The sequence below is a fragment of the Cervus elaphus genome, chromosome 1, assembly GCF_910594005.1.
Source record: "Cervus elaphus chromosome 1, mCerEla1.1, whole genome shotgun sequence".
NCBI lineage: Eukaryota > Metazoa > Chordata > Mammalia > Artiodactyla > Cervidae > Cervus > Cervus elaphus.
Window position 1 is genome coordinate 37,951,923 of NC_057815.1, and position 11,624 is coordinate 37,963,546.

Consider the following 11,624-nt stretch of genomic DNA (forward strand, 5'->3'; position numbering starts at 1 on the left):
GATCCTGATGCTGGGAAAGATTGAGGGCAGGGGGAGAAGGGGACGACAGAGGATGCAATGGTTGGATGGCATCGCCAACTCGATAGACATGAGTTTGAGTAAACTCCTGGAGTTGGTGATGGACAGGGAGGCCTGGTGTGCTGTGGTTCATGGGGTCGCAAAGAGTCGGACACAACTGAGTGACTGAACTGAACTGAATAGCCCTGAAAATTTTTTAGAGCATAGATGAAAATAATTTTTCAAATTCTTTTGAATAAAGGAAGCATAAAATTAATTCCAAAACCTAACAATAAACTAACACTCTTATAAGCATTATTAGCGATCTTCTTTACATGGGGTGGGCAAGCTGGCGACTCAGAGGAGTGCAGACGCTGCTGGTGACCGTGTGGCGCATCGCTGTGGGGCCAGGAACTGAAAGATAGCCAGAATGGCTGAAAATGGTGATAATGAAAATGGCTACTCTGGAGGCCAAAATCTGTCGTCAAATTGAGTATTATTTTGGAGACTTCCATTTGCCACGGGACAAATTTTTAAAGGAACAGATCAAACTGGATGAAGGCTGGGTACCTTTGGAGATAATGATAAAGTTTAATAGGTTAAACCGTTTAACGACAGACTTTAATGTAATAGTAGAGGTCCTGCATAAATCAAAGGCAGAACTCATGGAAATAAGTGAAGATAAAACTAAAGTTAGAAGACCTCCAAGCAAACCCCTCCCTGAAGTGACTGATGAGTATAAAAATCATGTAAAAAACAGATCTGTTTATATTAAAGGCTTCCCAACTGATGCAGCTTTTGATGACATAAAAGAATGGTTGGACGATAAAGGTCAAGCACTAAACATTCAGATGAGAAGAACGTTACACGAAGCATTTAAGGGTTCAGTATTTGCTGTATTTGATAGTATTGAATCAGCTAAAAAGTTTGTCGAGACCCCGGCCAGAAGTACAAAGACACAGACCTGCTAATACTTTTCAGGGAAGATTACTTCACCAAAAAAAATAAAGAAAGAAAGCAAAATAAAATGGAAGCTAAATTAAGAGCTAAACAAGAACAAGAAGAAAAACAAAAGCTAGCAGAAAGTGCTGAAATGAAATCTTTAGAAGAAAAGATTGGCTGCTTGCTGAAATTTTCAGGAGACTTAGATGATCAGATGTGCAGAGAAGACTTGCACACTCTTTCCTCAAATCATGGTGAAAAAAAATGGATACACTTTGTTAGAGGAGCCAAAGAGGGAATAATTCTATTTAAAGAAAAAGCTAAGGAAGCACGGATAAAGCAAAAGAGGCCAATAATGGTAACCTACAACTAAGGAACAAAGAAGTCACCTGGGAAGTATTAGAAGGAGATGTGGAAAAAGAAGCACTGAAAAAAATAATAAAAGATCAACAGGAATCTCTAAACAAATGGAAGTCAAAAGGTCGCAGATTTAAAGGAAAAGGAAAGGGAAATACAGCTACCCAGGCTGGGTCTGCTAAAGGAAAAGTACAGTTTCGAGGCAAGAAAACTAATTTGATAGGATGATGAATGTGATGAAAATGGTGCATCTGGAGCAGTAAAAAGAGCACGAGAAGAAAGAGATGAAGAAGAACCTCCATCAAAACAACAGAAAACAGAAAATCGTGCCAGAGACCAGTAGTTTAATAAACAAATTTTTTATTCATTTTAATTAGATTTTAAGCTGCTTTTGTCTTTGGAGTCTGTTAAAAAGAAAACCGAATTAGATCCACTTCGATGTCTACCTGTAAGAGAGGAAGAATTTTTGTTGTTGTTGTTGAACTTGTCTTTTGTTATCGAAATGAGCTTTTTTAATGTGCAGTTCTGTTTGTGTTCTTTTGGATTATTCAAATATCAAAAGAAACATTCTTCCATTAAGTTGCCTTTGTAATATGAATGTATTAGTACAAAGTAATAAAATGTATACTGCACAAAAAAAAAAAAAAAACATTATTAGCAAAAATTCTAAATAAAGTGAGACACTAACACTGGGTGAGATTTTTCCCAGTAATGCAAGGAAGAGTCAATATTAAGAAACTCATTAACACATTTACTGAATTAACAGATAGAAAAAGAAAAGTGATATGATTATCTGCACAGATGCTAAAAAAGCATATGATAGAATTCAATAATCTCTCTTTTCGCTTTAATTTATATGTAGTAGTGCTCAGATGCTCAGTTGTGTCCCACTCTTTGCAGCCCCATGTCCAATAGCCAGCCAGGCTCCTCTGCCCACGAAATTTTCCAATCAAGAATACTGGGTGATGATTTTATATGTGTGTGTGTGTGTGTGTGTGTGTGTGTGTGTGTGTGTGTGTGCACGCAAACCATTATTGAGTTGTATACTTAGCGAATTGTGCTCTTTACTGTATATGTGGGGGCTTCCCAGGTGGCACTAGTGGTCAAGAACTGCCTGTCAAAGCAGGAGACATGAGAGACACAGGTTCAATCCCTGGGTCAGGAAGTAGGAGTAGGAAATGGCACCCCACTCCAGTATCCTTGCCTGGAGAATTCCATGGACAGAAGAACCTGGCGGGCTATGGTCCATAATGTCACAGAGAGTCAAACATGACTGAGCAACCAACACTCACTTTTCAGTCATCATCCTGATCCTAATATGGGACGTTTCCAGCCCTCCAGAGAACTCCCTCAATCTGCTTTCTCCGTCAGTAATCTCTCCTCCAAGGGAAACCTTGTCCTCACTTTTTTTTTTTTAACCATGTATTACTTTTTTGTCTCTTTAGGAATTTTCATATAAATTGAATCATACCATAGTCACATTCATTCATTAGACTCTCTTAATTAAGAGGTTTTAATGACAACTCCCTCAACATGATAAGATATATCTCTCTGAACCCCAGAGTTTAAAAAGGAAACATCAGAAGCATTTTCAGTAATGGTAGGAATTCAGAAAAAAATGTTCACTATCACTGGTAGTAAGCTGTGCTAGAGTATTAGCCAATGCAGTTAGACACAGAAAGAAATTGGAGTTATAAATATTGAAAAGGAGGAAGAAATTTTTTCAGTATTTTCATTTGGGAAACCCTACAAATACAACAAGGAGGAAAAAACAGCAAATAAACTATTATAGTTCAGTTCAGTCACTTTGTCTCTTTGCAACCCCATGAACGCCAGCCCTCCCTGTCCATCACCAACTCCCAGAGTCCACCCAAACGCATGTCCATTGAGTCGGTGATGCCATCCAACAATCTTATCCTCTGTCATCCCCTTCTCCTCCTGCCCTCAAACTATTACAAGCAGTGAGAGATATCAGTGCACTGGCTAGATGCAGAATTAGTATATAGAACTTAAGAGCTTCACATAAGCAAACAACAAATGACAATTTGAAGGCATACTAGAAGACAGATTCCATTTGCAACAGCAAAAAATACACATACAAATAAAGATGAAATACTAAGCAATGAAAATTAATGGTAAATGTGCAAGATTGATGTGAAGAAAACTAAGAATACAAAAAAAGATTTGAACAAATGAAAAGGCATATAATGGTCTTGACGACGCTTAACATTACGAAGATATAAATTCTCCTCTATCTATGAATATAATTAATGTAAACTATACATTTAAGTATATTCAAATATAAAAGTATATTCAAATATATTATAATGCTACAAAAGTTAAAACATTGTGATATGACATATGAATAGACTGACAGATCATTGGCACAGAAGAAGAAAAAAAACAGAAATAAATCCAAATAACCTGTGAAATTAGTACATTATAAAGAAACCATATGAAATCAGAAGGGATAAATGGATTCTTTAAAAAAAAATTAATTCTGGGAAAATAGGAAGAAAACCCCCCAAAGAAATTAATTTTTATTCATACAACACCTCCACAGGAAGAAACTCCAAATGTTGAATAACAGTTTCAAATACAAAACTGATATCATAGTAACATCAGAAGAAAACATGGGAGAACACTTTTTTTATCACCTTGGAGTATAAATGACCTAAATATGATCCAAACCTCAAAGGCCACAAAAGAAACACCAAAAAGAGTGTCAACATAAACATGTTTAAAGACCTGCATAGCAAAAGCAACCATATGTAAGATTAAAAGACAAACCAAAAGCAGAAAATATCTGCAAGTCATATCACAATTTCTTTAACATATAAAGAGTTCACAAATCAATAAGAAAATGAATCTAACAGAACAATAAAAAAAGGCATGAAATATTTGGAACAGTTTATTGAATAGAAAATGCAAATGGGTTTTAAGCATAGGGGAAAAATAATTAACTCCACAGATGATGAGATCTACAAAATAAAATTATGCTGAGATATCATTTGTCACCTATTAAATTGGCAATTATCAAAATGCTAGATATTGCTAAATTACTCTCCATAGAGGTGACACCAATTTACACTCCCTCCAACAATGCATGATAAAATATATCCCAATACACTCTTTGTGCTCATATATTGTTGATGGAGGTGTAAATTGGTATAACATCTATGTAATTTAGCAATATCTAGTGAAATTAAAAATGCATGAACACTCTTGATCCAGAAATTCTACTTCCAAAAATGTTCACTTGGCCAGATTCCAGCATGAGTGAAATAAAGTCGTTTGTTCTTCCCATCACCACCGTAACTGCAAAAGGTTAGACAGTAGTTCTAGTTAAAGAAAGTACTTATGAGAAATTGTGGTCGAAAGTGCAAGGGGTTGCAATAGAATGTTATAAAGTATACTACCACTTCTGTTGTAAAAAGAAAGGAAAAAGGGGGAAATATATATATATATATATATAGGACAGGTGTAACCTTTAAGCTCTATCTTAAAAGAATGCCTAAGAAGCTAGTAACGTTTGTCACTATCAGGGAGAAGACCTGAATGTCTATGGGACAGTGGTAAGTTTTCACTCGCGTATAATCTTGTACTTTTTGAATTCTGAATGATTCTGAAGATCTCCCATAATCGTAGGGCTTCCCCGGTGGTTCGGTGGTAAAGAATCCACCTGCCAATGCAGGAGACACGGATTCAGTCACTGGGTCAGGAAGATCCTCTGGAGAAGGAAATGGCAACCCACTCTAGTATCCTTGCCTGGGAAATGCCATGGACAGAGGAGCTTGGCATGCTGCAGGCCATGGGGTCAGAAGGAGTCAGACACGGCTGAGCGACTAAACACCACCACCACCTCCATACTTGACTACTGGAAAAACCATAGCTTTAACTATATGGATCTTTGTCGGCAAAGTGATGTCTCTGCTTTTTAATACTCTGTCTAGTTTTGGCATAGTTATTCTCCCAAGGAGCAAGCGTCTTTTAATTTCATAGCTGTTCCAAAACCCAAGAAAATGAAATCTGACACTGTTTTCACATTTTCTCCATCTATTTGCCATGAGGGCTTACCTCATAGCTCAGTTGGTAAAGAATCCTCCTGCAATGTGGGAGACCTGGGTTTGATCCCTGGGTTGGGAAGATACCCTGAAGAAGAGAAAGGCTACCCACTCCAGTATTCTGACCTGGAGAATTCCATGGACTGTATAGTCCATTGGGTCACAAAGAGTCGGACATGACTGAGCTACGTTCACTTTCCCTTTCATTTGCCATGAAATGACAGAATTGAATGCCCTGATTTTCATTTTTGAATGTTGAGTTTTAAGCCAGCTTTTCCACTCTCCTTTTTCACTTTCATTAAGAGGCTCTTTAGTTCCTCTTCACTTTCTGACATTTACCACATCTTCTTTATCCATTTATCTGTTGATGGACACTTAAGATTGCTTTCATAGCTTGGCTATTGTAAATAATGCTGCAATGAACACTGGGAGTGTTTCTTTTCAAATTAGTGTTTCCACTGTCTTCAGATTTTTACCCAGGAGTGGAATGGCTGGATCATATGCTAGTTCTACTTTCAATTTTTTGAGGAAGCTTCATACTGTTGTTTTTTTTCACAGAGGCTGCAAAAATTTACATTCCCACCAACAGTGCACTAGAGTTCTCTTTTCTCCACAACTTCCACCAGCATTTGTTATTTGTAGATCTTTTAATAATAGCCATTCTGACAGGTGTAGGGTATCTCATTCTAATTTTGATTTACATTATGATTAGCAATGATTGATGATTCGCTGAGCATCTCTTCATTTGCTTGTTGGTCATCTATATATCTTCTTTAGAAAAATGTCTATAAGGGTCTTCAGCCAATTTTTAATTGGATTGTTTGGTTTTTTAAATATTCAGTTGTATGAGCTCTTTATATGTTTTGGATATTAACTCCTTATTGTTCATATCATTTGCAAATACTTTTTCCTATTCAGTAGATTGTATTTTGGTTTTGTCAATAGTTTCCTTTGCTAGTCAAAAGCTTTTAAGTTTAATTAGGTCCCCTTGTTTATTTTTGCTTTTGTTTCCTTTGCCTTAGGAAACAAATCCCAAAAAATTATTGCTACATTTTATGTCAAGGAGCATTCTCCTTATGTTTTCTTCTAGGAGTTTTATGGTTTCCAGTATTATGTTTAGGTCTTTAATCCACTGTGAGTTTCTTTTTGCATATGGTATGACCAAATGTTCTAGTTTCTTTATTTTACATGCAGCTGTCCAGTTTTCCCACCACCACTTAACTGAAGAGACTATCTTTTCTCTATTGTGAATTTTGCTCACTTTGCATAGATTAATTGACCATAAGTGTGCAGGTTTATTTCTGAACCATCTTTTCTGTTCCAGTAATCTAGGTGTCTTTATTTGTGGCAGTTCCATACTGTTTTGATTGCTGTAGCTTTGTAGCATTATCTGAAGTCCAGGATCATAATAACTCCTGCTCTGTTCTTTCTCAAAACTGTTTTGGCTATTTGGAGTCTCTTGTGTTTTCATACAAATTTTAGAATTATTTGTTCTAGTTCTGTGAAAAATGCCATTATTTTAATAGGGTGTGTCACATATGATCTTTATTGTATTGAAGTATGCTCCCTCTATACTGATTTTGAAGAGAGTTTTTCCATAAATGAAAACCAAAAGCTTTGTCTACATCTATTGTAATGATCATATGATTTTTATTCTTCAGTTTATAATGTGGTATATCATATTGATTTGTGGATACAGAGCCATCTTTGCCTCCCTAAGATAAATCCCACTTGGTCATGATATATGATCCTATTAATATATTGTTTAATTTGGCTTGCCAATATTTCATTGAGGATTTTTGCACCTATGTTCATTGGTGATATTGGCCTGAACTTTACTTTCTTGTGATAACTTTGTCTGGTTTTGGTATCAGGATGAGATTGGCCCCATAGAATGAGTTCAAAGGCATTCCTTCCTCTTAAATTTTGTGAAGTAGCTTGTGAAGGATAGTTAACTCTTTTCTAAATGTTAGGTAGAATTCACCTGTAAAGTCATCTAATCTTAAACCTTTATTTGGGGGGAGTTTTTTTTAATTAATGATTAAATTTCATTACTAGTATTTGGGCTATTCATATTTTCTATTTCTTTCTGGTTCAGTCATGGGATATTGTACATATCTAGGAGTTTGTTTCTTCTAGGTTGCCCATTTTATTAGTGTATAGTTGTTTATAGTAACCTTTTATGACCCTTTGTATTTCTGTGGTGCCTGTTGTAACTTCTCTGTTTTCATTTCTGATTTTATTGATTTGGGCCCCCTCTGTTTTTACCTTGATGAGCCTGAAGTTTGCTGAAATTTTATCACTTGTTTATCTTTTCAAAGAACCTGTTAGTTTCCTTGATCTTTTCTACTGTATTTTGATCTCTGTATCATTTATTTCTGCTCTAATCTTTATGACTTCTTTCCTTCTATTAACTTTGGATTTTGTTTGTTCTCTCAAGTTCCTTCAGGTGTAAGGTTATGTTGTTCGTTTGATATTTTTTCTTCTTTCCTGAGGTAGGTTTGTATCATTATAAACTTCCCTCTTAGAACTGCTTTTGCTGTGTCATACAGATTGTGGATCATTGTGCTTTTGTTTGCATTTGTCTCCAGATTGTTTTTTTTTTTTTTTCAGCTGTAGGTTTTTCCCTTTCATCTCTTTAAATGTATCACACCATTCCCATTTGTCCTGCAAAGTTTTCACTGAAAAGTCAGCTGATAGCCTAATGCAAGTTTCCTTGTATTGTAATGTTGCTTTTCCTTTGCTATTTTTAATATCCTGTCTTTATCTTTAATTTTTACTGTTTTAATTACAATGTGTCTTGGTGTGGTCCTTTTTGGATTGATCCTATTTGGAACTCTGTATGCTTCCTATACCTGGATATCTGTCTCTTTTTTCAGTTTAGGGATGTTTTCAGCTCTTCGTCTTCAAATATGTTTTCTGCCCGCTTTTCTCCCTTCTGCTCCTGAGACTCCTATAATGTGAACGTTAGTATACTTGATGTCTCAGAGGTCTGTCCTTACTTCTTATTCTTTTTTTTTTTTTTTTCTATTTAGCTTCAGTGATTTCCACTACTCTATCTTCAGCTGGCTGATTTATTCCTCTGAGTCATCTAATCTGCTGTTGATTCCTTATAGTGTCTTTTTTCATTTCATTTATTGTATTCTTCATCTATGTTTGGTCTTCTTTATGTTTTCTAACTCCTTGTTAGAAACTTCTCATTTCTCACTCTGTCCATCAGTTCTTTCTTGAGGTCTTTGATCATCTTTATGATCATGACCTTGAACTCTTTATCAGGTAGATTGCCTGTCTCCACTTTCACTCAGTTCTTCTGGGGTGTTCATCTTATTCCTTCATTTGGAACATGTTCTTCTGTCACCTAATTTGCACTTTTTATTTCTGTGTATTTGGTAGGTTGGTTACATTTCCTGATCGTGGAGAAGTGGCCTATTGTAGGAGACATCCTATGCATCCCAGCAGCAAACTTCCCTCCTGTCACGGGAGCTATACGCTCTACAGGTGCTCCCTGTGTGGGTTGTGTGGTGGTCTACTTTGGTGGTCTGACTACTGTGGGCAGTCTGGTTAGATGTGAGGCCCTGCCTTGGGCACAGGCTGCAACCACTGGTTGAAAGGGTCAGTTCACAAGGCAGCTGGCTGTGGAATCCCAAGTGGTCCCAGGACTAGTTCTAGCTCACAGATGGGCAGAGCCAGGGTCTGGGGTGGGTGGCTGTGGTCCAAAGTTTCCAGAGCTAGTGTCAGCCTGCTGGTGGATGGGGCCAGTTCCTGACACAGCTTGCTGCAGCTTCTGGGGTGTCCCAAAGCTAGTACTGGTCTAAAGGTGGGTGGGGCTGAATCCTGGGGGTGGCTGGCTGAGGGGTTCAGCACACTTCAAAGCTGGTGTTAACCTGGGCTGGTGGTAGGTCTAGGACCCAGGAGTCCTGGGGCTTGTGCCAGCCTGCTAGTGTATTGGCTGGGTCCTGACAAGTCAGGGTGTGGTGCTGTGGTGGTCCTGGGGTTAGTGCCCACCTGCTGGTGGGTGAAGCCAGGTCCTAGGGCTAGTGCTGGCCACTGGCGGGTAGAGCCAGATCCTGGGGTCTCTGGCTACAGGAACCAGGTGTCTCAGAGTCAGTATCAGACCGCTGATGAGTGGAATCAAAGCCACGGTGCTCCTAGAGCTGGTACTGCCTCACTGGTGGGCAGGGCTGGGCAGCAGGGTCTCTGGTTGCAGTGTCCAGAATGTTCTGAAGCTGAAAAAAACTGCTTTAATAATTATTTTAGCTTCCATTTATCAATTGCTTTCTACTTCCCAGCATGCTTCTAAGATTTTACAAGCATGATTCCATGTGATTCTTGCAATAACCCTATATAGTAGCCTACTTTCCATAGGTGAGGAAACTAAGGCACAGAGTTTAGGTGACTTATCTAAAAATCACAGAACTAGAAAATACCCAGCACTCAAGCCAGGACTGAAGCCAGGTAGTTCTAGTAAGGATACGCAGAAGCCCCAGATGTTCCTCCCTCCGATACACACACTGCATGTCTACTTGTGGGTTGCCCGTGAGGTGGACAGTGTATTAATATAGATCAGCTCTGTCCCTTCTGAGCGGTTCCTGCTTTCAGAGTCATGTCCTTTCAGACACCCAGCCTACAAAGCAATTCCGTTGGTCAGTGCTAGACTTTCTGCACCCTCTGGAGATAGATGAATGAATTGGAGGGAGGGGTGGGGGGAAGCACTTTGAGGAGATGGTATTATTTACAGCTCCTTGTCTTCAGCCCTCACTGCACCAAATCTCACACTTATGACTCCTTAAGTGGCTCTCTGCATCTCCCTTCTTCCTCCTTCCATCAGGCTCTGACTCAGTTCAGACTGCCATCAAATCATAACTACATTTTGGCATCAACCTCCTCATTCAGTGGGTGGTGACCAGAATAATGATTTACCATTTATATTATATTCTACACAAGTAAATGTGTTTATTATAGTAAACCATTTAAATGATATCATGCACAAAGAAGCTGAGTTCACTCATGAGGCTGCATTCAGCTGGAACGTGGATAGGGGCTGGAATGCCCTAGATGACCTCCCATCCCTCATCCTCGTGGCCTCTTATGTTCAGTAGTGAACAGATGAAGAAATGAATGAACATCCAGCCCAGTGCCATGCACATAAGATTTCTTAACAGTGATGACAGTGATGCTTTCTCCCATCTCCATGCCTCTCTATGGGCTGTTTCTCTGCCTGGAATTCCCTCTCTCTCCAAGTCTCACTGGCACTCAGCCTTCTTACTAGCTCCAGAATGGTGAGCTAGTTTCAAACTTCCTCAATCCTCAGTTTGCTCCATCATGTATGGGGAACACGATGCCTTGGAGAGAAGACGTAAGGATACGATTAGATCATGCCTATACCCCTGGTGCTGAGTAGCTACAAGTAATACTTAGAGTTGTCCTTACCATAAAGTAACTGGGCAGAGATGAGAGCCCATATGTGGACTAATTGCATGACTCTCAGACTTTAATGCATGTTCATATCACCTGGGGATCTTGTTAAAATGCAGGCTCTAATTCAGCAGCTCTGGGGAGGGGAGAGGGCTAATATTTTACATTTCTAACAAGTATTCAGATGACCAGGCAGCACTGGTAGTGAAGACTTGCCAGTGCAGGAGATGCAAGAGATGCGGGTTTGATCTCTGGATCAGGAAGGTCTCCTGGAGAAGGAAATGGTAACCCACTCCAGTATTCTTGCCTGGAAAATCCCATGGACAGAGGAGCCTGGTGGTCTACTGTCCATAGGGTTGCAAAGAGTCTGAGGTGACTGAGAGGCTGAGCACACACAGTCTTCATAACAACCTGGCATGGTAGATGGGCTTCCCTGGTAGCTCAGCTGGTAAAGAATGCACCTCAATGCAGCAGAATCCAGTTAGATTCCTGGGTCAGGAAGATCCCCTGAAGAAGGGAACTGCTACCCACTCCAGTAATCTTGCCTGGAGAATCCCATGGACAGAGAAGCCTGGCGGGCTACCTTCCATGGGGTCGCAAAGAGTTGGACACAACTGAACGACTTTCACACACAGGGTAGATATACCTACCTCCGTTTTACAGATAAGAAAGCTGAGGCTCTAAGAAGTTAAATAAGTTACGCAAGGTCACCTGTTAAATAAGAAGCATCATCAGTTTTTCAGCAGGGTCTTGTGGCAGGAAGAACTTCTCTTAACACTGAATCCCTCTGGCGCCCTCTGCAGGTCCCTCCTCCACCCTGCCCCCTGATAAAGGTCGGGCTCCTGCTCA

At 39.2% G+C, this 11,624-nt stretch overlaps 1 pseudogene; it reads left to right on the forward strand.

The window, feature by feature from the left end:
• Positions 1-427: 427 nt before the first annotated feature.
• LOC122673406 lies at positions 428-1,945 on the forward strand (annotated as a pseudogene).
• The last annotated feature ends 9,679 nt before the right edge of the window (positions 1,946-11,624 follow it).